The sequence below is a fragment of the Chiloscyllium plagiosum genome, unplaced genomic scaffold (assembly GCF_037043375.1).
Source record: "Chiloscyllium plagiosum isolate Xiang-an unplaced genomic scaffold, Cpla_swu_hap1 HiC_scaffold_7, whole genome shotgun sequence".
Taxonomy (NCBI): Eukaryota; Metazoa; Chordata; class Chondrichthyes; order Orectolobiformes; family Hemiscylliidae; genus Chiloscyllium; species Chiloscyllium plagiosum.
The window spans coordinates 32,580,680-32,607,375 of record NW_028270145.1 but is presented as its reverse complement, the minus strand read 5'-3'; the positions used below and the strand labels follow the sequence as shown (position 1 = coordinate 32,607,375).

The following is a 26,696-nucleotide window of genomic DNA, read 5'->3' as shown; positions in this document are numbered from 1 at the left end:
CCTTTCTCTAAGCCTGCCTAACCTCCACACCTCATATTATTTTGAAAAGGAAGTTTAATATTCATCCATTTTACTGAATTTTTAAAAGATGTAACAAAAAGTATAAGCCGGGTCATGCAATAAATGTGATCAGCTGAATTTCCAGGAATGCAAGCAACAATCAGATTGCCCCTCTGCTGCTATTTTTATTCCCCATTAAGCCAAAGTTTCTGAATTGGAGAGCACACCTGAAATCTTGTGGGTGCATCATAATATATTATAGTTACAGTTAGTCTAGGAAACACCTTACTCCTTTTTCAGAGCAGCAGTTTATCATAATCTGTGATTCAAATGTCCACCAGAAAAAGACAGTCACTTTGAGGTCAGTGTGAAGTTGGATGCCAGGTGAACACGGTGCCCAGTGTGCAAGGTGGGAAGGGTGCCAGATAAACAATGGAGTGTTTAGGTGTTGGGATAGTTAAAGGTGAGTGAGGGGTTAGGATATCAAATTTAGTAGGGAGAGAGGATGTCATGCTCAGAAATAGGAGAGGTGATTTTGCATCTGATGTTGGTAGAGGGTGGGTGTTGGATCTGGTGGCTGGGTATGGAGGTAGTTGGTGTCTGGGAAAAAGAGATGTCAGGTGCCATAGGAAGTGACAATTGGTTTGGGAGGGTGGAAGAGGGCACTCAGCTCCAGGTAAAGAGGCTTTTGGGTCTTGGGGGTAGAGGGGTATGTCAGAATTTCAGTTGTAAGGAGTGGAGTGGCATGGAGTATAAGGTGTCAGGACCTAGAGGAAAGGGCTGTTGGGTCAAGGTCAACAGGTTCAGTGGCGAGTTGGGGATCAGTTCAATAGTTGCCCAGGATTTAGATTGTATTTCAAATATTTTAACTTTTCCTAGGTAACTCTAAATTAATTTAACTGCAGTGGAACTCTCCAAAGTCTCTGATTTAAATCGATACTTTCAGAGGGTTCCAGGTGCAGGGGAATTGCCCAACAGAATCTTCAGTTTCCCAGGCAATTCCCTCAGTGTCTGCTAATTTGGGGAGTCATGACAAACCCAACATGCAGCTCCCATATATACTGTAGAAAAGATTATCTGGCTATTAGACAAATCTCACGTGCATAATATATCAGATTTTCAAAGACATTTGATAAGATCATGCATTGTGAGCTCTTAAATGGGTTGGCTACTCCAGAGGGTGGGACACCATTGCATAGAGGGTGAGAGTTCCAATCTGGATCAATTTAGCCCATCGTGCGCACTAAATCTGAAAATAAGTGTGAAAGTTGATAAGTCCCCTGGGCCAGATGGTATTTATCCTAGGATTCTCTGAGATGTCAGGGAGGAGATTGCAGAACCTTTGGCTTTGATCTTTATGTTGTCAATGTCTATAGGAATAGTGCCAGAAGACTGGAGGATAGCGAATGTTGTCCCCTTGTTTAAGAAGAGGAGTAGAGACCACCCTGGTAATTATAGACCAGTGAGCCTTACTTCAGTTGTGGGTAAAATGTTGGAAAAGGTTATAAGAGATAGGATTTATAGACACCTAGAAAGGAATAAGTTGATTAGGGATAGTGAACACGGTTTTGTAAAGGGAAGGTCATGCCTCACAAACCTTATTCAGTTCTTTGAGCTGGTGACCAAACAGATGGATGAGGGTAAAGTGATTGATGTCGTGTATATGGATTTCAGCAAGGCATTCGATAAGGTTCCCCACAGTAGGCTATTGCACAAAATACGAAGGCATAGGATTGAGGGTGATTTACCGGTTTGGATCAGAAAAAAGACAAGAGGGTGGTGGTTGATGGGAAATGTTCATCCTAGAGTTCAGTTACTAGTGGTATACAACAAGGATTGGTTTTGGAGCCACTGCTGTTTGTCATTTTTATAAATGATCGAGATGAGGTTGTAGAAGGATGGGTTAGTAAATTTGTGGATGACACTAAGGTCAGTGGAGTTGTGGATTGTGCTGAAGGATGTTACAGGTTACAGAGGGATATAGATAAGCTGCAGAACTGGGCTGAGAGGTGGTAAATGGAGTTTAACGCAGAAAAATGTGAGGTGATTCACTTTGGAAGAAGCAACAAAAATAAAGAGTACTGGGCAAATGGTAAGATTCTTGGTGGTATGGATGAGCAAAGAGATCTTGGTGTCCATGTACATAGAACCCTGAAAGTTGCCACCCAGGTTGATAGGGTTGTTAAGAAGGTATACTATGTTAGCTTTTATTGGAAGAGGGATTGAGTTTTGGAGCCATGAGGTTATGCTGCAGTTATACAAAACTCTGGTGCAGCCGCATTTGGAATATTTTGTACAGTTCTGGTCACTACATTATAGGAAGGATGTGGAAGCTTTGGAAAGAGCTCAGAGGAGATTTACTGGTATGGAGGGAAAGTCTTATGAAGAAAGGTTGAGGGACTTGAGGCTGTTTTCGTTAGAGAGAAGAAGGTTGAGAGTTGACTTAATTGAGATATATAAGATTATCAGAGGGTTAGATAGGGTGGACAGTGAGAGCATTTTTCCTCAGATGGTGATGGCTAGCACAGGAGTGGGCAGGAGGGGAACATAGTTTTAAATTGAGGGGTAACAGATAAAGGACAGATGTCAGAGATAGCTTCTTTACTCGGAGAGTAGTAAGGGCGTGGAATGCAACAGTAGTAGACTCACCAACTTTAAGGGTATTTAAATGGTCATTGCATTAATATATGGATGAATATGGTATAGTGTAGGATAGATAGGCTTCAGATTGGTTCCCCAGGTTGGTGCAACATTGAGGCCTAAAGGGCCTGAACTGTCCTGTGATGTTCTATGTTCTATAAGTCTGATTCACAGACAGCCAGCTGCCAGCCATCTTTTTTTCCCAGAGCTGCTGAAGGTTTCAGTAGTTAACCTCCACATACTCACTCCATTGGCACTCTGATTGCCATCCCATTTGGCAAGGTTGTTGTCCCGACTGGAGCAGTGATTTTTTTTTTGATAATACTAGACTGCAAGGCCTACTTACTCACTGAATAATCAGTCAAGCTCAAGTTTTAAAAAGTTTAGCCATCATTGTGTTACTCAAACAAGCAGTTACACATAGCATTGCTTGCAGTGATTGTAACAAGGTCAGCTAGGTAGACCTCATGGATTATGAGTTTTCTCATTGGGGCTGTTAATCTTGTCCAATCAGAGAGCCCTGGCTGACAGATAAGAACAGGAATGTAACTGAATAAAGATTCGTGCACCTTGTGTCTTTCACTGTGTCTCACACCTGCACACACACACCATGGGTGCTGGGGAAAAATAAGCACTACCGCAGTTAGGCGGTAGTGTGGGGGCAAGGAAAGAAAAAAAAAATTTAAAGAAGAGAAAAAGAAAGAAAAAAAATAATCAGGAGATTTCACACAGCATTGCCTTTTGTGAAGGGCACTGCTTGTCACTGGCCACTCGAGTGTTTTCCTATCTTCCTGGTGGTGGAACTTGAATAAAGATTTGTACACCTTGTGTCTTTCACTGTGCCTCACACCTGCACACACACACACCATGGGTGCTGGGGAAAAAATAAGCACTACTGCAGTTAGGCGGTAGTGTGGGGGTTAGCAGTAAAAAAAAAAGAACAGGAATGTAACTGAATAAAGATTCGTGCACCTTGTGTGTCTCACACCTGCACACACACAGCATGGGTGCTGGGGAAAAAATAAGCACTTCCGCAGTTAGGTGGTAGAGTTGGGGTATTAAAAAAAAGAAAAAAAAAGAACAGGACTGTTAGATATCCTGTTATAAAAAAAAGAAAAAAAGGAAAAAAAAAGAAAGAGGAGTCCACTCTGAGAGCTGGCTCTTGAGGAAGCTGAACCAGTATAAAAAAGAAAATAAAAGAACAGGGATGTCACACCTGCACACACACAACATGGGTGCTGGGGTAAAAATAAGTACTACCGCAGTTAGGCAGTAGTGTGGGGGTAAATTAAAAGAGAAAAAAAAGAACAGGAATGTCAGACATCCTGCTCATTCTGACAGCTGGTTCTGAAGGAGCTGGATCAGTAACAAGGACCTTCCATGTGTAAATAAAGGATGATGGGATGCCAGCCTCTGTGGAATTATTCCTGATGGACTCTTGCCTGAAACGTCAATTCTCCTGCTCCTCGAATGCTGCCTGACCTGCTGTGCCTTTTCAGCACCACACTCTCGACTCTGATCTCCACCATCTGCAGGCCACACTTTCTCCTTATTTCAATGATGTCACAAGTACTGCAACTGTATGTGCAGTGAGTGTACCCCTTGAGATGCAATGGCAACAAACATGGTCATTGTTAATAGAGAAGGTCTGCAGCAAAATAAGGCCATTAATATAATGTGGAATTGGCAAATGAATTTTAACATAGTTATATATAACACAATGAGTTGGAAGACTAAATAACATGGAATGTGGGAGGCCTAAGTAACCACACACTCAGAAAATAAAACTGGACTTTCACTATTGAGGTGGATAGTTCAAGTTTGATAACTGGGGAGCTTAATTGAACTGAATTATCCAGCAAAATTACAGAAGACATAGTCAGATTTGATGACTGCATAAGCAGGGTTAGGTGAGTGTTGTGGTGGGCTGAATAGAAAGCCTGTCGTGGTTCTCTGGAACTTTGTCCAAGTTGTTTCAGAATTTGTTAAGCTCCCATAGCCCACTCTCATCACTTCCCCACCCCATGGTCTCTCCATACCAACTCATGCTCACATGATAACTCCACAGCCACTCACCCAGTATCTACCATGGGACTCATGCAAAGAGAAAAGTACTAAACTAATAGTAAAACTAAATATTAAAAGTGTATGCCATCTCTCTACCCCCACAAACCAGGCCTTGTCATCACATGGACTGCAACCACAAACAACACATTGTTAGCTATGAACGGACACTATTAGCAGCTATTCATTCTCTCAGGCTGACCTTTACCTATTCCCTGTCCAACTTTTTTTTCTCCCTGGGCTCCATGTCCACTTATTATTTGCTATTTCCCCCTCACTCCAACCCTTCTCTAGCATACATACCAACATTTTCCTAGCTACAATCAGTTCTGAACAGGAGTCACTGGACCTGAAATGTTAACTCTGCATTCTCTCCACAGATGTTACCAAACCTGCTGAGATTTTTCCAGCAATTTCTGATTTTCTTCATGAATACGGAACTGCTTGCTGAGATAATTATAGTTCAAAGTTCGTGCGAAGATTTGTAGCTCGAGCTGGAAGTTTTTGTTGCAAACATTTCGTCCCCTGGCTAGGCGACATCATCAGTGCTTGGGAGCCTCCTGCGAAGCGCTTCTTTGATGTTTCCTCCGGTGTTTATAGTGGTCTGTCCCTGCCGCTTCCGGTTGTCAGTTTCAGCTGTCTGCTGTAGTGGTTGGTATATTGGGTCCAGGTCGATGTGTTTGTTGATGGAGTTTGTGGATGAATGCCATGCCTCTAGGAATTCCCTGGCTGTTCTCTGTCTGGCTTGCCCTATGATAGTAGTGTTGTCCCAGTCGAATTCATGTTGCTTGTTGTCTGCATGTGTGGCTACTAAGGATAGCTGGTCGTGTCGTTTCGTGGCTAGTTGATGTTCATGTATGCGGATTGTTAGCTGTCTTCCTGTTTGTCCAATATAGTGTTTAGTGCAGTCCTTGCATGGTATTTTGTACACTACATTAGTTTTGGCACACAAACCAACAGCCACGCTCAGACAACAACTCACCAGAACGAAGGACCCGATACCCAACATGAGCAAAACGAATGTAGTGTACAAAATACCATGCAAGGACTGCACAAAACACTATATAGGACAACAGGAAGACAGCTAACTATCCGCATACATGAACATCAACTAGCCACGAAACGACACGACCAGCTATCCTTAGTAGCCACACGCACAGACAACAAGCAACATGAATTCGACTGGGACAACACTACTATCATAGGGCAAGCCATCCACAAACTCCATCAACAAACACATCGACCTGGACCCAATATACCAACCACTACAGCGGACAGCTGAAACTGACAACCGAAAGCGGCAGGGACAGACCACTATAAACACTGGAGGAAACATCAAAGAAGCGCTTCGCAGGAGGCTCCCAAGCACTGATGATGTCGCCTAGCCAGGGGACGAAACGTTTGCAACAAAAACTTCCAGCTCGGCGAACAGAACCACAATAATTATAGTTTCTGAAACTCAACCCAGCATTCACAATGAATAGGTAGAAAGTGAGGACTGCAGATGCTGGATGTCAGAGTCAAGAGTGTGGTGCTGGAAAAGCACAGCAGGTCAGGCAGCATCCGAGGAGCAGGAGAATCGACGTTTCGGGCATAAGCCCTTCATCAGGAATTCATAATGAATAGTCAATGCCTTTGGGAAATGTCTGCAATGAACTCTATTTAAGTTGCACCATTCTTTTCCCTCCACCAAAACTGCACTATATGTTAATCAAAGCAATCCAACATTTGGTGTTCTTTAACTCTCACTGACAGATTTAATGATCATTGTTCAAAATTGAAGAATGGGGATTCAAAAATCTTCAAATCGTAATGCATAAAGAAACCTTAACTTTACCTCAACAGTATTTATATTTACTCCCAGATGCAGTTAAGGACCTCGGAACATCCAAAATCAGGTGTCCTTGAATTCAGCATTAAGTACAAATGGCTTTACTAAGTTTGGGTTTCCTGCTTGCATGATTTGTATCTCATCCCCTCTCTTTTGCAAGCAGAATATGATCTGTCAGATCTGTCAGGAGCACCACACTAGTGCCTCCCTACCATTATTAATGGACTGTGGTGTCAGTCTAACTCCACAAAAACCTTGTCCTTAAAAAATTGTTAATTGAAGTAGTGAAGCAAAATAATTTAGAGATACAGATGGCTAAATCATACAACACCAAAACGTACTAATAAGACTATTGAAAAAAACACTAGGCTACATTTGCAGAGACTTAGATTTGGAAAATAGAGAAGACATGTAAAACCTTGGTTATGACACGCTTGGAGTACTTGGCACAGTTACAGTTTCTTTGTTAAAAAGGATATAGAGATAGTGCAAAAGAATTTCCAAGAATTATGCCACACCTGAAAATTTATACATTGTAACATTGCATAACAGGAATGCCTGAATCAAATTATTTTGGATTTCGGAATTATTCTCATTATTGGATTACTTTAGATTAAGTAATGACAAGTACGTGTGCCAAAAAATGTTGTGAATGTAAATATTTACTGGAAACATAACAGTGTTAAAATGTAAAGTAGTAATAAAAAATGCTTTACTTATCCAAATACTATATTGTCTGTGCTTCTGCTTTAAAGGCACTGTCCTAAAATTATGCCAATGATGTTTAAGGTCTGCTCAAAGGATTTCTGAATAATAGATCTCCAGACTGTTGAGGTTATAGTTATACAATTAGGAAAGACTAAAGAAACAAGGATTTTTTTTGGCTTGAAAATTGAAGACTGTAAGTTGATAAAATAGAATTATTTAAATTATGAAGAAATTTCAAATGATATGTGTATAGAAGATGTTTCCACTGGTGGGGAGTCCAAAGTTACAGACCATGAACACAACTTAGTCACCAATAGAGTTCAGAAGAAATTTCTTTCCCTAAAGAATAGTGAGCATGTGAAGCTAACTACCACAGATTAATTAAGGCAAATATTTAAGGGAATGCTAAATATAAGATTGAAGGAGAAAGGAACAAGGTTATTCTGACTGGGTTAAATGAAGAGGGCTGGGAAATGGCTCAAGTGGAAGATAAAAACTGGCATAAGTCATTTGGACTGAATAAACTTGTTTCTATTTTCTATTTCATTCTGTCAATCAATTGCACTTGTAGTTTGTCAACTTGCATTGAAGAAAAAGTAAAAGATATCATGATATAAAGAGAAATTATCTTTGTTGGTAACTATGAGTTACTAGTTATTTATTTCAGTAAGCATTTAGCAGCATAGCTGCTTTCCACAATAGCTGCCCTTCATTTTCATAGGAGAAGCATTAATTCATGTACCCTATTGTTCACAGCTATAGGGTAAAGATTTTAAAATGATACCTCACATTGCAATTGCTTTTAGAATCTTACAGCCCCTCAGGAACATGTGCATGAGCAACACCTAATGGCTGAGATTTATCATATTTGCTGTTTCACATCATTGATTTGGTTATTAGATCTCTGTTGTATTCTATTTAGTAAAATAGGTTCTTCACACAAATGTGAAAGTGTTACTATCATCTATTCAGCTCACAGCAACTTAGAAACATTTCAACAGTCAATACATAGTGTGATAAACTGCAATAGATTGTATTGAGGCTAAAACAAAGTTAGAGTCTGATATTCTCAATATCGACTATCTTTCAAAATGTATCAGATTTCACTATCGTATTTTATCCATTTTCATAGTTAGAACTAAAAATATATCATGTGGTAAATGTACAGAAGGGTCCAAGCTTGATAGCTCTTGTAGTTACTAGTTCTGGGTTGACAGCCAGCTCTGTAAAACGGTCAGAGTCATTATGTTTTTCTTCTGTCTGAATGTTCCATGTATCATCATCAACCTGTTTCTATTATGTAGATCTATATTTTTCAATTGCTTTTGTTCCTTTTCATCTGTTGTCAACTGACGGTTATTGGGCTGCACTTTGACCTCCGAATTTAAACTACACTCCAGAGACTTGAGTGTAAACTTTAGGCTGTCACTCCAGTCCAGTATTGAAGGAATGCTGCACTGTCAGAGGTGCCATCTTTCAAGTGGGTCACAGCCCGAATCTTCTGGCACCCACAAATCAATCAATGTAGGATTACTGCTTCCACACCTGCTTTTTTCTACCCCGGCAGAGCCCTGCATTTCTCGTTGGGATATCCAATCTTGCCCTCTTCAGAAATGTGGCATGCAACTGAAATTGGGGTCCTCCTTTGTAACGGGAACATCAGGGGAAGCCAAATAATATCTCTTTTTTGACGGCACTAGCTACCATATACAGGGAAATTGACTCACAAACAGACAAGAGACACATAACAAATCAGAAGAAAGTCCATCAGAAGATGTGTGTGTGTGTGTGTGCACCAGAGAATGGAGGCAAGAATGTTTAACTTTCTCATAAGAATCCTTCAAGACTGTAGGAAACTAGGTTGAGCAAATGCCTCTGGTTTTTTTTCTCAAGTTAAAGTAAAATCACTTTAGTTTGCAATTTGTTTTACGTGTCTCTGAAGAGATACCAGCTAAAGAAAAGCAACCAAAGAATGCACAGAAATTTGACAGAAGAAAACCAGTGGCAGCTGTACCAGCCCATGCAAGATGCTTCAGCATGAGATGGTAATAAATCTAATTGCTAGAAATAAAATTGGGATGTATTGCAGTTGCAGGTGTTATGGATCACACCAAACCCCTTTCCAAAATATCAAGAAGATAGCTGAGATCTCATTTTTATCTTATTTAAAAGGGAAGTGTAAGGTGCTGTGTTCCAGATGTAATTCATTTGGTTACACGACTTGGCTTTAAGTAAAACATACTTTAAGTAAAACCCCACAGATAAAATACAAACAAAAGAAAGAGGAATTGGTATTACTTTAATTCTGTTGGAAAACTTAACAAAGTAAGGTATATACACTAAACAGCAAGTGTTCCAATATAGTAACATCCCATAAATGCACCTTTGGCAAAGGCAAATTCAGTAAAATATATTGTCTCATATGCAATGTTTCTCAAATCTCTGACGAAAGAACATCAAGAGAAAAATCTGGCAGGAAGAGAGAACTCAAGTGTTTTGCTATAGCTGGAAGAGATGTATGGCAGTTTCTAAACCCCAACTGAAAGCTAAACTACAACCCTGGTTCTGTGGAGACCTGACTCCATCCATTCAAGTTCCTATGGAAGAAATTGATTTTATCTTGGGGAATGAGTGGCTTGTTCAAAATCATTAGCCTCACTGAACCTCTCAACCAGTGGAAGTGAAAGAATCTGAGATGCTGTAGGATGAAGATCCTGGATTGTTTTCTGGCTGAGTGGTGACAAGATTTCAGGGTCATAGAATTAGGCATGGTGAAGAAGAATTTATACCAAAGGGAACTGACATGGAAATTAGGTTATCTGACACAATTTACAAAAACATAAGTAAAAGAAGGAATATAAAGAGAATGAGCCTGACATGTTTAGCCCATCTTCTTGAGTAGAAATGTAACAGACAGATCCTGAGTTGAGAGAACTGTATTAAAGACCCTACTCAGAAACTAAATCAGTACCAATAGCTGAGTGTTATTATTTAAAAGGAAACATTCTCATAAGGGAATGAAAACCACCACAAACACAAGTGATGTTTTCATCGAGACATTGTAATAAACTTTTGTTTCTGTCTCACAAAGGTTTAATGGCAGGTCACTTAGGTATTAGGAAAATGGAGGATAAAATAATAAAACAGTTTAAAAGGCCAGGATTGCATAGAGACATTATTTGTTTGTTAGACATACCTTACATGTTATGTATTGGGGAAATCCCAACTAACAATTCAACCTGCACCCTTTATTCCAATATTACCTTACATTTAGCAGGATCTAAATAGATTGTGTCGCATTTCTACCGAAGACCAGAAGTGGGAATCATGATCTCTTAACTACTGCCTGCTCATGTTTATGCTGCCCATGAGCCTTCTCCCATTCTTCTTCATCTCATCTGTGTATCTTTCTACCTCTTTTTCCTTCATGCGGTTATTTAGCACTCTCTTATCAAGTTATACTTTATGCATCAATCACACCTTGCACTTGTAAGTGCCACATTTATTTATGATTTCTAGTTTTCATCTCCAACAGAAATGGACACATCTCTCACTAAAAGGTGCTCCAGTGATTTTGTCTTTCCTGGTAGACATAACTTCTCAGTCTGGAAACCTTTTCCTCCCTTTCACCAGTGATCCTACACCCTTGCCATAAAATGGAAATGAGGGTGCAGATTTTTGCTATGATGGTGAGTATCTCTGTCCTGCTAAAACTGCTGAAAATCCCTGCTTTCCTCAGGGGTACAATTACCTATGTACAGGACAGGGTGGGGATGAATGCCTGCCTCATCAACCTAAATCAGAACAAGGCCTTTTGACAGGATATCACACTCTTACACGTGGGACATGGTCCCCAAAATGGGTTTTGGGGAGGAAATCTGCAATTGGCTTGGACTGCTCAAAATCAACATTGTTAGTGAAATTTCAATCAATGGAATGGGAATCAGAAAGCTTCCCGATGAGATCTGGAGTCAGGCAGGGCTGCCCACTCTCTTCTGCCGGTTTGTGTGTTTTTTAGAGCCTTTTACTGAGTCCATCAGGAAGGATGCAAACATGAGAGGGATAACTATTCCAGGCAGCAGAGACCTGCAGGTCAAAGTCTCCCTGTAAAAGGATGACATCACTGTTTTCTGCTCAGATCCACTGTCAGCACGCAAACACTTGAGCTTCTGTGACCAGGCCAAACTGGCCTGGGCAGCCGAGGTACGTCAAGGCAAGAGCGAGGCCATGTTGTTTGGGAACTGGGCCGACTGATCCTCTATCTCTCTCACCATTAGGACAGATTACCTGAAGGCACTGGGAGTGTGATTCGGAGGGGCTAGAACATGCACAAAATTTTGGAAGGATGCACAATGCCAATTGTGAAGCAGAAACTAGTCTTTTGGGAGCACCGTCTCCTCTCCATTGTGGGTGAAAACCTGGTAATCAGATATCAGGTGATCTTTGTTGTTGTAAATGGCGCAGGTCTGGTTCATCCCCCAAAACTGCGCTGTTTCAGTTACTCGAACCATCTTCCACTTCATCTGGAGATCTAAGGTGGACTGTGTTTGCAGGGACTCTATGGACAAAACTCTGGATAAAGGGGGGAGAAAACACATCCAATGTCACTCTCACCCTGATGATCACTTTTGTGTGTGGCTGCATCAAGCTGTGTATAGACCCTCGGCTAGTAAACACCAAGTGTCACTACGTACTGGGGTTCTACCTGTCCCAAGTGTTGCAATGATGTGACTGGACTTGTTGCTGCAGAACATTCCAAGCAGTTAGATCATTCCATGTCACCTGTCCTTCAGTGAGAAATTTGCAAAGAAAAGCACCTTTGACCACAACCCCATGAGAAAGTGGTCAGCACATTGCGTAGTTCAGATCCCGAAGGAAAAGGAGAGGATGGATCCTGTTGTGTGGTTTCCTGAGCAAACTGTCAAAGTCATTTGGCAGAATGCCTCATCACCAGAACTTTCCAACAACCGCCAAGACATCCCTTGGCTGGTGGTGAGAAGGACAGTGCCTGTGAGATGCCTGGTCAGTCTGTGCCACCACATGCTGCCCTCAAAGGATAGTTGAGACTGTCACAGATCTGCTGCAATGTGCCTTTGCAAAAGAAGTCTGGAGAAAGATGCTGCAGTTTTTGTTGAGGTTTGTCCTGAGCAGCACTATGACGTGGGACTCTGTGCTCTACAGTATGTTCCTCAGGAAGCACTCAGAGACAAACATTGACCGTGCTTGGAGGACCATCAACTTGGTAAACAATGCTCTTTGTTCTGCCTGAAATTTGTTGGTCATCCAGAGCAAGGCGTTGATCTCGACTGATTGATTGTTGCAGACTAGCACATTCCAATATCCAGGACTACGTGCTGTTGGATGCAGTAAAGCTTGGGGCAGTTGCTGTCACAGCACCGTGGGGAAAGACCATTGCCTGAGGTTTTCCTACTGACGGAAATTGCTGGATTGTTCAGTTATTGCACCCTCCTAGTACCTCAATGAATATAAATATAATCTTGTATGGAAGAGATGCCTTAGGTTTGTTGGGATAGAGTCAAACTCAAATGTTTGTTTGTTTACTTGACACACTGGCACGGTGGCAGTGGGCAGCACGGTGGCACAGTGGTTAGCACTGCTGCCTCACAGCACCAGAGACCCGGGTTCAATTCCCGCCTCAGGCGACTGACTGTGTGGAGTTTGCACATTCTCCCCGTGTCTGCATGGGTTTCCTCCGGGTGCTCCGGTTTCCTCCCACATTCCAAAGATGTGCAGGTCAGGTGAATTGGCCATGCTAAATTGCCCGTAGTGTTAGGTGAAGGGGTAAATGTAAGGGAATGGGTCTGGGTGGATTGTGCTTTGGCGGATCAGTGTGGACTTGTTTGGCCGAAGGGTCTGTTTCCACATTGTAAGTAATCTAATCTAAGAACTGAACTGCATTTGTGACTTTGTATATATACAAAGAGATTTTTTATGAATAAAGTATATTTTTGAAATTGAAAAAACATTGAGCTGAATAGCCTGATTCGTTACTGTGTATTCTAATTATAACCAAAGCAAAATACTGTGGATGCTGGAAATCTGAAACAAACACAGAAAATGCTGGAGAAGCTCAGCTGGTCTGGCAGTATCTATGGAGAGAGAAACAAAGTAACGTTTTGAGTTCAATATGGCTTATAAGAGTTATACCACACTTGAAATGTCAATTCTGTTTCACTAATTTTCAGTTCTGCTTGTTCAATAGTTGATGGACCTATTGTTTCTATGATTGGAGTTTTTTTGCTTTTTTATCTGTTATAGGTTACATCTGAGGCCTTCATGCAATACTAGTATGCCCTATTGAAGTAACAGAAACAATAAAATATACTTTTCAAGTTAAACTTTGGCTGATTATTATTATTAGTATTATGATAAAATGGCATTTGATGAATCTGTCTGGACCATTCTCTAGATTGCTGATGTTTCCTTGTTAATAAATCATATTATTAGAAATGGATCAAGAGGTGAGGTATGGGAAAAATTCTAATCAGCAGCAGGTTATGATGATCTAGAATACATTGCTTGAGTGATGGAAGCAAATTCAATTGTAACTTTTAAAGTGGAATTTGATAAACAATTGAAGGAAAGAAATTGTCAATCTATGGCAGGGCGGTGTGATGAATTGGCGATGAATTCAAAGAGAAAGCTCAGAAATATTGAACCAAGTAGCCTCCTTCTATACTTTATTGTTCTGTGTTCCTATGATATTTACCATTTACAGTATTATTACTTTACAATATGCTCAATTATACCCCTCTCTTATGCACAGAAATAAAACTGGAAATAACCACATAAAGCAAAATGAATGTGTTGTGAATAATTCTGTATTTTCTATAATGTACTGTAAAGTAGATTGTGTCAACTTAATTAAATGTAATTTTTTTCAGAGGAGACTTTCTTTTTAGATATGCTGATAGTATTGTGTTTTCTATGAAGGAATGTATGCACTGGATTTGTCTCATCACCATATTAAAATGTAGTGATGGTAAGGACAGTAACATATCTTTTGAACAATTTTGCATGATTGTGGTAGACTTGCAATTGCTTTTGTATTCTCTTAACTTATTGATACATAATAATGGTAATTTTAGAGGACACAGTAAACCTAGGGTCCTTCACCATATTATTGGTATGTAAATGAGCAAAATACATTCTGTAATGGGTCTGTGCAGTCCCCATTTATGGCAAGTTTCTTTAATAGTTAAATAATCTGCCAATAGGATGTACATTCTTGGAGACACAACCTCTAGAAATTGCTGGATGCAGTTGTAACTCACCCAGTCAGGAGATAGATACCAGACTCCCACCAAGGCTGCAGATCACCAGAGCTGATCAGACAGACCCCTGCAACCAGATGGGAGCTGCAATGTTGCTTGATGAGGGCAGAGGTATGTTGCTGCAAGAACAACCTTTACCACTAATGCACCCAGTTATGCCACAGTGGGGCCACTACATGGACCATACTATGCCCGATTATGAGGGACTTCCCCCTCCATCTCACACCCCCAATCTCCTCAATGTGGTGACTGCTACCTTTTGTTAGGTAGTCTTGCCATGTAGCAGAAGACTGACTTGTTGATGATAATATTTTTTAAATGTTCATGAGGTGTGCATGCCACTTGCTGGATCAGCATTTATTGCCAATCTATAATTTCACATTTATCTCTGGCCTGCCCAAACTCTGTGAAACCTAATAGGTCATGGAACACTAATATCGCTTAGGGGAAAAATAGCAAGTTCCACCATTCTTCTTAATAGGAGGTGCTGAAAATGCTTACTCTGGTCGAGCAAGCATACCATTGTTCGCATTAGTCAAAACCTTTGCCCATCAGAATCCCCCAAGCCAAATTGCTGATAGGAAATCCATCTCCATTCCTACTGACAGACTCCCTGCCTGTAACTGCAGCCTATTCTAGAGTGCTCCCTGACCTACCTAAAGCCAAGACTATCAACAGGTTAGCTTCCAGCTGGGGATCCTATCAATAATAAAATCCAGGTTTTCCAATTGAAACTTTGAGCCTCCAGTTTGAAAACCTGCTGCTTGTCAATTTCTCTTTCAGATAAGAAGTTAAACCAGGACCCGTTCTTTCATTTTAGGTAGATTTGGACGTTTACACAGTGGTATTTCAAAAAGAAGCAGGGAATTCTCACCAGTGTGCTGGTCAATATTTCATATTTCAACTTTTCGTCACGAACAATAGATTATCTGGTCATGATCATATTATCCCTTGTTGTGGGGCTCTGCTGTACAGATTGACTGCTGCTTTTCCTAAATTGAAACAGTGACTACACTACAAAATACTTTATTATCTATAAAGCATGTGGAGATGTCTTGAGATTAGGAAAGATACTATGCAAATCCAAATCTTTCTTTTCTTTCAATGACTGTATTGGCTCAGTAATTAGTACTTTTAAAGATTCTTTCTCTCTAACTTGCAATCAGAAAGGATCATTTGTTTCTGTTGCTATTTGAAAAAACATACAACTTATTATCAAGTCCTCTAAGAATTTATTACATGCGTGATTTGAAACTCCCCCCTGGATTTGTTATGGTTGTTGTGTTATTTACTTCAGGGCTTACTGTGGTAACAGGATTAGGAGCAGAGGGATCAAATAAGGAGCTCAAAAGTAAAGTTGTACAAGTAAACAAACAGTGTTGAGGTTGGAAGCCAAATAAAAATTTGTTGAATGTAACTAAAATGAGCATTAAAAGAATGAAGACATTGGATTACGGATAGTTGCAAGATTGTCAATAGTTGTGGGGTAATCAAAGAATTTTTCTCCACAGGCTTGATGGAAAATAAAACACAGGCCTTGTGAGGGATAAAGATGAGTAAACATTATTAAGGATCAGAGCATATTTAATTAAATCTTTGCACCATATCTTTATTGTTAAAGGTGCAGACTCATAGCAATAGACATTGAAGGCCCTCACCCAAGATACATTCTGTGTCTTGCCACCGAGTTCTTCTTTTAAATGTTGCTCAATGTGGAGGAGCACTGATGCATCAGCTGAGATAGAGTGCTAAGTTTTATAAGGAAATCCCCTTGCCCATATATGATATGGTACCATGAGACTTCATGGGGTACACAGTCAATATTGAGAACTCCCAGGGCAAGTTCCTTCTGACTATATATCACTATGTCACCAGCTCTGCTGAGTCTGTCCTGCTGGTAGGACAGAATAGAACCAGTGGGGATGGTGGTGGTATTGTATTACACACTGTCTTTAAAGGAAACATCTCCATGAGATTGATGCTGTCAGATTATTGATTGACTACTCTGGAGGACAGCTCTCCAAATTTTGACCAAAATTGGTAAGGACGGCTTTGAAAAGTTGGCATGGCTAGATTTTCAAATTATGTCAGTGTTCACTTAAGTAAATTGACTTTTAATTCACAGATTCGAAAGAGAGAGTTCCCCACTTAACAGGATGACACCCTTAAATTTTGTAATCCAATTAAGTATTCATTTTAAACACTTTAATTTCATAAACTTAATGCGCAATCTTTCCTCTCAAAATCCAAATACCTGTTCAGTTTGCCTGTAGCTGACTGATTTGCTACCCTAGAGTTTCCTTGGTGTTAAAAAAGGAATTAAAAAATCATCTTGAGGACACGATAATGAGCAACCCAGGAGAAACACTAAATGGAAAAGAGATGTGGGGTTTTAAATTGTACTTGCGAAAATGTTTTTTTTAATTTTAAAACTATTAGACCTGAGAAAATGACTGACAATAAAGATCATCCAATTGTGGTGATTCACTTTCTGATTGGTGTGCAAGGCCATGAGGATGTGTATTTTGGGTGTCCAATGGCAAATGTGTGGAGGGGCAACTATTGAGTGGCAGGAAATAGAAACATCAACACATAGACAATAGAAACAGAAGTCGGCTATTTGGCCCTTCAAGCCTCCTCTGCCATTCAACTTAATCATGGCTGCTCATACAATTTGAATGCACCATGCCTTTTGATCCATTTAGCCTGAAGAATGGCATCTATCTCCTTTTTGAAAACATTCAATGTTTTGGCCTCAACTGCTTTCTGTGGCAGAAAATTCCATAGACTCACCATAGACATTGGTGAAGAAAATTCTCATCTCAGCCCTAAACAGTCTTTCCCATATCCTTAGTCTGTAACCCTAGGCTCGGAACTCCCCACTTATCAGAAATATCCTTCTTGTATTTACCATGACTAGTCCTATTATAATTTTAGAGGTTTCTGTGAGATCCCCTCTCAATCTTCTAAACTCCAGTGAATATAGCCATATATTCCAGTCTCTTTCTGTAAATCAGTCCTGTCATCCCAGAAAAATGCCTGGTTAACCTTCTTTGTACTACCTCCATGGACAGAACATCCTCCCTCAGATAAATGGGCCAAAACTGCACACGGTACTCCAGGTATAGTCTCACCAAGACCATGTACAATTCTACCAAGACATCTCTGCTCCTGTACTTAAATCTTCTTGAAAGCCAACATACCTTTGTCTTCTTCACCGTCTGTTGTATCTGCATGCTTACCTTTAGCGACTACTTTATGAGGCCTCCCAGGTGTTGTTGCACTTTGTCTTTTCCCAAAGAAATCATCACTTGGATAATAATCCACCTTCTTGTTTCCATTACCAAAGTAGATAACCTCACATTTGTCCATATTACACTTCATCTGCCATACATCTGCCCTCAATTTATCCAAACCGCACTAAAGCATCTCTGCAACCTCCATTCATGGTTATGTTATCATGTGATGATTTGTGGTGGATGCTGAGACAGTGAGTACATTTAAGGAGAAGTTAGACAGATTTTTAATTGGTAACGGGATGAAGGATTATGGGGAGAAGGCAGGAAAATGTGGGTGAGAAGCATATCAACCATGATCGAATGGTGGAGTGGACCCGATGGGCTGAATGGCCTAATTTTGCTCCTATATCTTATGAAACATAATTGGTCAAAGTGAAGGGCAACAGAAAGTGGAGTCGCTTCAGCCATAGTTGGATGACAGACATCACAGAGGGGTTGCCGAGAAACTACGATGGATGTGGTGGAAGGTGTAAGACGTACAAGCAGGACAGCAAATCTCGTGGTTACAACCAGCACCAAAACAAATATTCCTTTACACTCATTTGGATGAATTTAAGTAGGATCTTGTAAAATTCTCGAGCCCTTCTTCCTAATTCCCACTGGTCGGCAAACAATCAGCCTGCTATCTTTGCTAGATTTGAATATCAGCTATTGATACAAATCTGAAAAATATAAATAAGATCCTCAGCTATCTCCTCTCTTCTCCTATCTGCATTTGCCTCTTCTGGGTTCTTTATATACAATTAACCATTTGAATTCCTTTGTAACAGATGGTTTGCATATTCTTTAACTTGATTGGATCAAAAATTTGTACACTGATTGCATCATTGCAGACTAAGTTTTAAAGGACTTAGCCACGAGGCTCAGTCTGCAGAGGGTGATGAGGAAACCAACAAGACAGAAAAATATACTTGACAACAACCTCATCAATCCATCTGCTGCAAATGCATCTGGCCATGAAAAAAATTAGAATGACCACAGCATAGGCTTTATGGAGACAAAGTCCCATTTTCACATTGAAGATGCACTACTACCATGCTAAAAGGGTAGTATTTCAAATGGATCTACAATTCAAACTGGACATCCATTTGGTGGCTTGGATCATTAGCAACAGTAGAATCCTATTAAACCATAATTGGTAACTTTTATCCTGCCATATCTCCCCCACCATATCAGTATCATCAAACCAGGATCAACACAGGTTCAATGAAGCATGGTTTGGAGATGCCAGTGTTGGACTGGGGTGTACAAAGTTAAAGGTCACACAACACCAGGCTATAATCTAACAGGTTTAATTGGAGGCACACTAGCTTTCAGACCACTGCTCTTTCATCAGGTGATGAAGGAGCGGCGCTCCGAAAGCTAGTGTGCTTCCAATTAAACCTGTTGGACTGTTGTGTGATTTTTAACTCAATGAAGCATGCAGGAGTAGCACCAGCCACGCCTAAAAATGAGGAGTCACTCTAGTGCATCTACTATCCCGGATGATTTATGTGCCAAACAGCAGAAAGAGCATGCAACACACAGAACCTAGCAATTCTACAACAAGGGATCCACTATATCCTCTGCATTTACCATATTCAGTCATGAATGGTGATGGACAATTGAACAACTCACTGGATGAAGAGAAGATCCATAAATACCGCCATACTCAACAATAGGCAAGACAAGTACATCAATGCAAAATACAAGGCTGAATCATTTACGGGCATCTTCAGTCAGAAGTATTAAGTGTACAGTCTATCTTAGATTCCTCCAGAGTTTCCCAGCTTCATAGTTCTGTTGTGAGTAATTCGTTTCTCTTTCCTCAATGCCTGTTCACAAGGCACAACTCTGAAATGTGGTGGAATTCTCTCTACTTGCGTGGATAGGTGCAGCTCCAACAACACTCAAGAAACTCAATACCTTCTGGGACACCTTCCATCAGCTCTACCATCCACTCCCTTCATCACAGAAACAACTGTGGCAATATGTTTACCATCTGTAAGATGCACAGCAGTAGGTCTCCTTTGATAGCTCTTTCCAAACTCACAATCTCTATCAGAAAGGTGGTCAACGGCAGCAAAATTCGACAGGAATTGTACCAGAAGACTGGGGGATAGCAAATGTTGCTCCCTTGTTCAAGAAGGGATGTAGATACAACCCTAGTAATTATAGACCAGTGAGCCTTGCATCGGTAGTGGGTAAAATGTTGGAAAAGGTTATAAGAGATAGGATTTATAATCATCTAGAAAGGAAGACTTGAATAGGGATAGTGAACACAGTTTTGTGAAGGGAAGGTCGTGCCTCACAAACCTTACTGAGTGCTTTGAGATGGTGACCAAACAGGTGGATGAGGGTAAAGTGGTTGATGTGGTGTGTATGGATTTCAGTAAAGTGTTTTTTATAAGGTTTCCCACAATAGGCTATTGCAGAAAATACAGAGGAATGGGATTGAGGGTGATTTAGCAGTTTGGATCAGAAATTGGCTAGCCGAAAGAAGACAGAGGGTGATGGTTGATAGGAAATGTCCATCCTGGAGTTCAGTTACTAGTGGTGTACCACAAGGATCTGTTTTGTGGTCACTGCTGTTTGTCATTTTTATAATTGATCTGAATGAGGGCGTAGAAGGATGGGTTAGTAAATTTGTGGATGACACGAAGGTTAGTGGAATTGTGGGTAGTGCTGAAGGATGTTGCAGGTTACAGAGGGACATAAATAAGCTGCAGAGCTGTGCTGAGAGGTTGCAAATGGAGTTTAATATGGAAAAGTGTGAAGCGATTCACTTTGGAAGGAGCAACAAGAATAAAGAGTAAATACATTACTGCTAATGGTAAGATTCTTGGTAGTGTAGATGAGCAGAGAGATCTCAGTGTCCATGTACATAGATCCCTGAAAGTTGCCACCCAGATTAAGAAGGCATAACTGTGTGTTAGCTTTGATTGGGAGAGGGATTGGGTTTTGGAGCCACAAGGTCATGCTGCAGTTGTACAAAACTCTGGTGCAGCCGCACTTGGAATATTGCGTACAGTTCTGGTCAGCGCATTATAGGAAGGATGTGGAAGCTTTGGAAAGAGTTCAGAGGAGATTTACCAGGATATTGCTGGTATGGAGGGAAGGTCTTACGAGGAAAGACTGAGGGATCTGAGGCTGTTTTTGTTAGGGAGAAGAAGGTTGAGAGGTGACTTAATTGAGACATATAAGATAATCAGAGAGTTAGATAGTTTGGACAGTGAGAGTGAGAGCCTTTTTCTTTGAATGGTGATGGCTACCATGAGGGGACATTGCTTTAAATTGAGGGGTGGTAGATGTAGGACAGATGTCAGAAGTAGTTTCTTTACTCAGAGAGTAGTAAGGGTGTGGAACATACTGCCTGCAGTAGTAGTATACTCGCCAACATTAAGGGCGCTTAAATGGTCATTGGATAAACATATAGATGAAAACGTAGGATAGATGGGCTTCAGAGTGGTTCCACAAGTCGGCTTATTATCAAGGGCCGAAGGTCCTGTTCTGCTGTAATGTTCTATGTTCTAAGTGTTGGAACATCATCACCTGAAAGATCCGCTCCAAGCAAAACACCAGCCTGACCTGGAACTACATCACCATTCCTTCATTGTCGCTGGGTTAAAACTCTGAAACCCCCTTCTTAACAGCAGTATGGGATATACCTACCCCCCACAGACTTCAATGATTTGAGAAGAGGACAACCTATTATCTTAAGGGCAATTAGGGATGAGCAATAAATGCTGGCTTAGCCAATGACACCTATATTCTATTAATCTCTATTATTTTCTATTATGTTGGGGGGAATGGCCTCTCTGGGATAACAGCAGCAGCCAAATTCATGACATCATGGTTGGCTCTGCTGCAGAGGAAGGGAGAGATAAGCACAGAAATACTATAGTTGTAGGGGAATCAATTGTAAAGGAATAGATAGGCATTTCTGTGGCCAGAAACGAGAGTCCAGGATGATGTGTTGGCTCCCTGATGCGAGGATCCTGGATGTCTCTGATCAGTTGCAGGACATTCTAGAGGAGGAGGACGAACAGCCAGTGGTCGTGGTACATGTTGGTACTAACGACATAGGTAAAAAGAAAGGGATGAGGTCCTAAATGCAGAACATAGAGAACTAGGATGAAAGTTGAAATGTAGCATCTCAAAAGTACCCTTCGGGGGGATACTTGGTAGAATGGTTGGGGAGGGTTTAAATTAGTGTGGCAAGGGGATGAGAACCAGGGGAGAAGGGTAGTACATGCAGAAATTGAGGGAGAGGTAAAAACCAAGGCAAGCATTACTAAGAACAGGCAGGGAAATGCTGCTGAAAAGACCAGGGGGTAGGTGGTATGAAATGGACATGTTTCAATATGAGAAGAAGGCAAGGTAGATGATCTTAGAGCTTTGGTCAGTACTTAGAACTATGACATTATTGCAATTATAGAGATTTGGCTGAAAGATGGGAGGATTGGCAGCTGAAAGTCCCAGAATTTACCTGTTTCAGATGTAATGGAAAGTGACGTAAAAGGGTTGGGGGAGTTGCATTACTGGGTAAAGGAGTATCTCACAGGTGTACTGAGGGAGGATACATCAGAGGACTCATGCAGCAAGGCAATATGGGCAGAATTCTGGAATAGGAAAGGTGACATCACAATGCTGCAGGCTTCCCAACAGCCAGTGGGATATAGAGGAGAGAATTGACAGATCTTGGAAAGATGTTAAAAAGCAAGGTTGTTGTGATGGGTGATTTTAACTTCACGTATATTAATTGAAACTCACTGCGTGCAAGGGGCTTGAATGGGGCAGAATTTGTAAGGGCCATTCAGGAGGTTTTCTTGACACAATATGTAAACAGTTCAGCCAGGAAAGGGATTATACTGGACCTGGTTTTGGGAAATGAGCCCCGCCAGGTGAGTGAAATTTCAGTGGGGGGGAGCATTTCGGGAGTGATGATCATGATACTGTGAGTTTTAAGATACTCATGGATAGGGATAACAGCAATCGTTGGGTAAAGGTGTTAAATTGGGGGAAAGCAAACTACAATTATATTAGAAAGGAACTGGAGAATTTTGACTGGAGGCAGCAGTATGAGGGTGAATCTACATCAGTCATGTGGGTGTATTTCAAATGGCAGTTGATAAGAGTTCAGAAGCAGCACATTCCTGCGAGAATGAAGGATTGGTATGGCAAGTTACATGAATCACAGATGACCAGGGATGTTATGAGCATGGTCAGAAAGGAAGCATATTGTAACATCCAGGAAGAAGGGTACTGATGAAGCCCTTGAAATATATAAAGAAAATAGGAAAGAACTTAAACAAGGACTTAAAAGAGCTAAAAGGAGCCATGAAAAGTTGTTAGCAAAGAGGATCAAGGAGAATCCAAAAGCTTTTTATACGTATATAAAAAGCATGAGAATAGCCAGGGAAAGGGTTAGCCCACTCAAGGTAAAAGGAGGGAATCTATGTGTGGAGGCAGAAAGGTAGGCGAGGTCCTAAACAAATACTTTGTGTCGGTATTCACCAAAGAGAAGGAATTGGTGGAGGATGATCTCAGGGAAGAGAGTGTCGAGTTTCTAAGCCAAATTGCTATTAAAAAGGAAGAGGTGTCGTGAGTTTTAAAAAGTATTAAGATAGATAAATCCCTGAGTCCTGATGGGATCTATCCCAGCATGTTGAGGGTGTCAAGAGAACAAATTGCTGGAGCATTTTGGAGAATATCCTCTTTGGCCATAGGTGAAGACTGTTTATGAAGGGTAGCAGGAATCATCCTGGAAATTGCAGACCTGTGAGTCTCATGTCGGTGGTAGGGAAATTATTGCAAGAGATTCTCAGGGACAAGATCTATATGCATTTAGAAGCAAATAGACCTATTAGCGATAAACAGCACGGTTTTGTGTTGCCTCACTAACTTGATTCAATTTTTTTTGAGGAGGTGACAAAGATGATTGATGAGGGAGAAGTGGTTGATGTTGTCTACATGGATATAAGTAAAGCCTTTGACAAGGTCTCTTGTGGCAGACTTTTACAAAAGGTAAAGTCACATGGTATGAGGGGTGAGCTGGCAAGATGGATACAGAACTAGCTTTGTCATAGGAGACAGAGGGTAGCAGTGGAAGGATGTTTTTAGGAATGGGGGGTTGTGACTAGTGGTGTTCCGTAAGGATCACTGCTGGGACCTCTGCTGTTTGTGGTCAATATAAATTATTTGGAGGAAAACATACCTGGTCTAATTAGTAAGCTTGTGGTCAATGCAAAAATTGGTGGAGTTGTGGATAGTGAGGAGGATTGTCAGAGGATACAGCAGATATAGATCAGCTGGAGGCATGGGCAAAAAAATGGCAGGTGGAGATTAATCTGGACAAATGTGAGGTAATAAATTTTGGAAGGTCAAGTACAGGTGGAAATTATACAGTGAGTAGCACCCTGAGGAGTACTGATATGCAGAAGAATCTGGGTATGTGAGTCTACAGATCACTGAAGGTGGCAGTACAGGTAGATAAGGTTGTAAAAAAGGCTTATAGCATTGCTTGCCTTCATTAGAAGGGGGATTGAGTATAAGAATAGACAAGTTATGCTGCAGAGAATACAGAAAAAGTTTGCAAGGATGTTGCCTGGTTTGGGGGGTTTTAGCTATGAAGAAAGATAGACAAGAGTTTGTTTTCACTGGAATGCAGGAGTTTGAGGGGTGACCTAATAGAAGTTTATTAGATTGTGAATGACATGGATAGAATGGAAAGTAAGAGGCTTTTTCCCAGGATGGAGGAGTCAATTATTAGGGAACACAGGTTCAAGGTGCGAGGGGGAAAGTTTAAAAGTGTTTTTTGTGGCAAGTTTTTCACACAAAGGATGGTGGTTGCTTGGAACGTGTTGCCAGAGAAAGTGGTGAAAGCAGACACAATAGCAGCATTCAAGAAGCACCTAGATGAATACATGAATAGGAAGGGAATATTGTAGAGGGATATGGATCCTGTAAACCAAGACAGTTTTAGTATGGAAGGGAAGAATGTGTCAGTGCAGTCTTGAGGGCCAAAGGGCCTGTTGCTGTTCTGTAATGTTCTTTGTTCTTCTTTGTTCTATTCCATTGTCGCACTGAAACTTATAGAATACTGAAAGGATATAGAGTGGATGTGAAGAAGATATTTCCACTAATAGGAGAGATGAGGATGTAAGAGCACAGCCTCAGAGTGAAGGCACAACCCTTTTGAACTGAGATGAGGAGGAATTTCTTCAACCAGACGTGGTGAATCTGTGAAACTCATTGCCACAGAAGGCTATGGAGGCCAATTCACTGAATGTCTTTAAGACAGAGGTAGATAGGTTCTTATTTGGTAAGGGGATCAAAAGTTACAGAGAGAAGCCAGGAGAATGGGGTTGAGAAACATTTCAGCCATGGTCAAATAGCAGAGCAGACTTGAGGGGCTAAATGGTTTAATTCTGCTCCTGTCTCTTATGGTTTAATGATTTTTTTTTAAAAAAATTGCTCTATTTTTGAATCACATTACTTCTACCTTCATGATACAGCAGTCAGCAACGAAATTGACGGAGTTCAACTGATGGGTATCACTAGACCATGAACCCAGAAACCCATGTAATATTCTGGGGATCTGGGTTCAAATCCCACCAGGGTAGGTGGTGAAATTTGAATTCAATTAAAAAAAGCCTGGAATTAAGTATTCAATTGTCGATTGTCAGAAAAAAACCATCTGATTCACTGATGCAGGAAAGTAAACTACCATCTTACGTGGTCTGGCCTACGTGTGACTCCAAACACACAGCCATGTGATTGACTCTTAATTCGGTCTCTGGGTATTTAGGGATGGGCAATAGATACTGGTCCAGCCAATGACACCGAAGCCCATAATTGAATTTTTAAAAATCTCAGGTGACACTTCAGTGCTGTACAGGGGGGCTGCTGCATTGTTGGCTGTGCCATCTTCCAGAAGAGACCCCTAAAAGATCAAATTATGCAGTTTGGACATGAATGTTAGGCATTCTTCTAGTACTCTGGACAACATTCACCTTTCACTGAAAACAGGCTCTTCTTTCAATTTTATAATTTCAATTTTTGTCAGATTTTGATTTGTGCAAATTGATCACATTTGCCTACTTGTTAACAGTGATTGTTCTTCAAAAGGAGTCAAAAATTCATTCTGAACCAGTTAATAACCATCAGATAATTGTTGGGAGAGACCTCTTTCTCTATAAAATCCAGCTTGATACTAATATTCGAGATTAGATTAGAGAGATGGAGGCAGAAATAGTTAATGGATGAAAATGGGACCAATGTAATCAAATGTGATTAGAAATTAGAAAAGCAGTTGGCTGGAGGAATGTAAAATATTATAGGTAGAATGCCAAGATCTCCACTCCACCAGCATGTGTTAGCACTGCCTCTCTGAAACTTCATTGTAACTCTATCTCTGCTACTGTCGCTACATCTACTGAGGCTCATGCACCAAGGCTCTTAAATATATGTTAGTCTCTTATAAATTTAAAAAGCTTTTGGGGAGGAAACCTGGAGATTGGTTAGACTGTGGAAGTTACAACTATGTAGTATCATTGAAGTAGATGGTGTAAAGGAGAAGATAGATAAGTATATGACAGAGAAAGGAAAATAAAAGTCTAGAAAGAGTTAGAGGAAGAGTGAATAGTAAGGAGCATTAAAATTGCTATACATCAATTTAACTGAATGGCCAGTTTTTGGCCTGTCCACTCTCTATAATTCTATTTAAGTTAATAGCTCTTTAATTATAGTGTGAGTAGTCCTATTGTGTAAACGGGCAATATCAATCACTTTTACAATATCTGAATTGAATTTAGTTCAACTGAGTCTTTAGATATTGGGAATCATGAAAGTTGTGTTCCTACCTTCTGTAATCTGCCT

General features: G+C 40.7%; 1 protein-coding gene across 3 annotated transcripts in view; it reads left to right on the top strand.

The window, feature by feature from the left end:
• spag16 (sperm associated antigen 16) overlaps positions 1–26,696 on the top strand; it is a 988,648-nt gene that overhangs the window by 740,489 nt on the left and 221,463 nt on the right. The window lies entirely within an intron of this gene.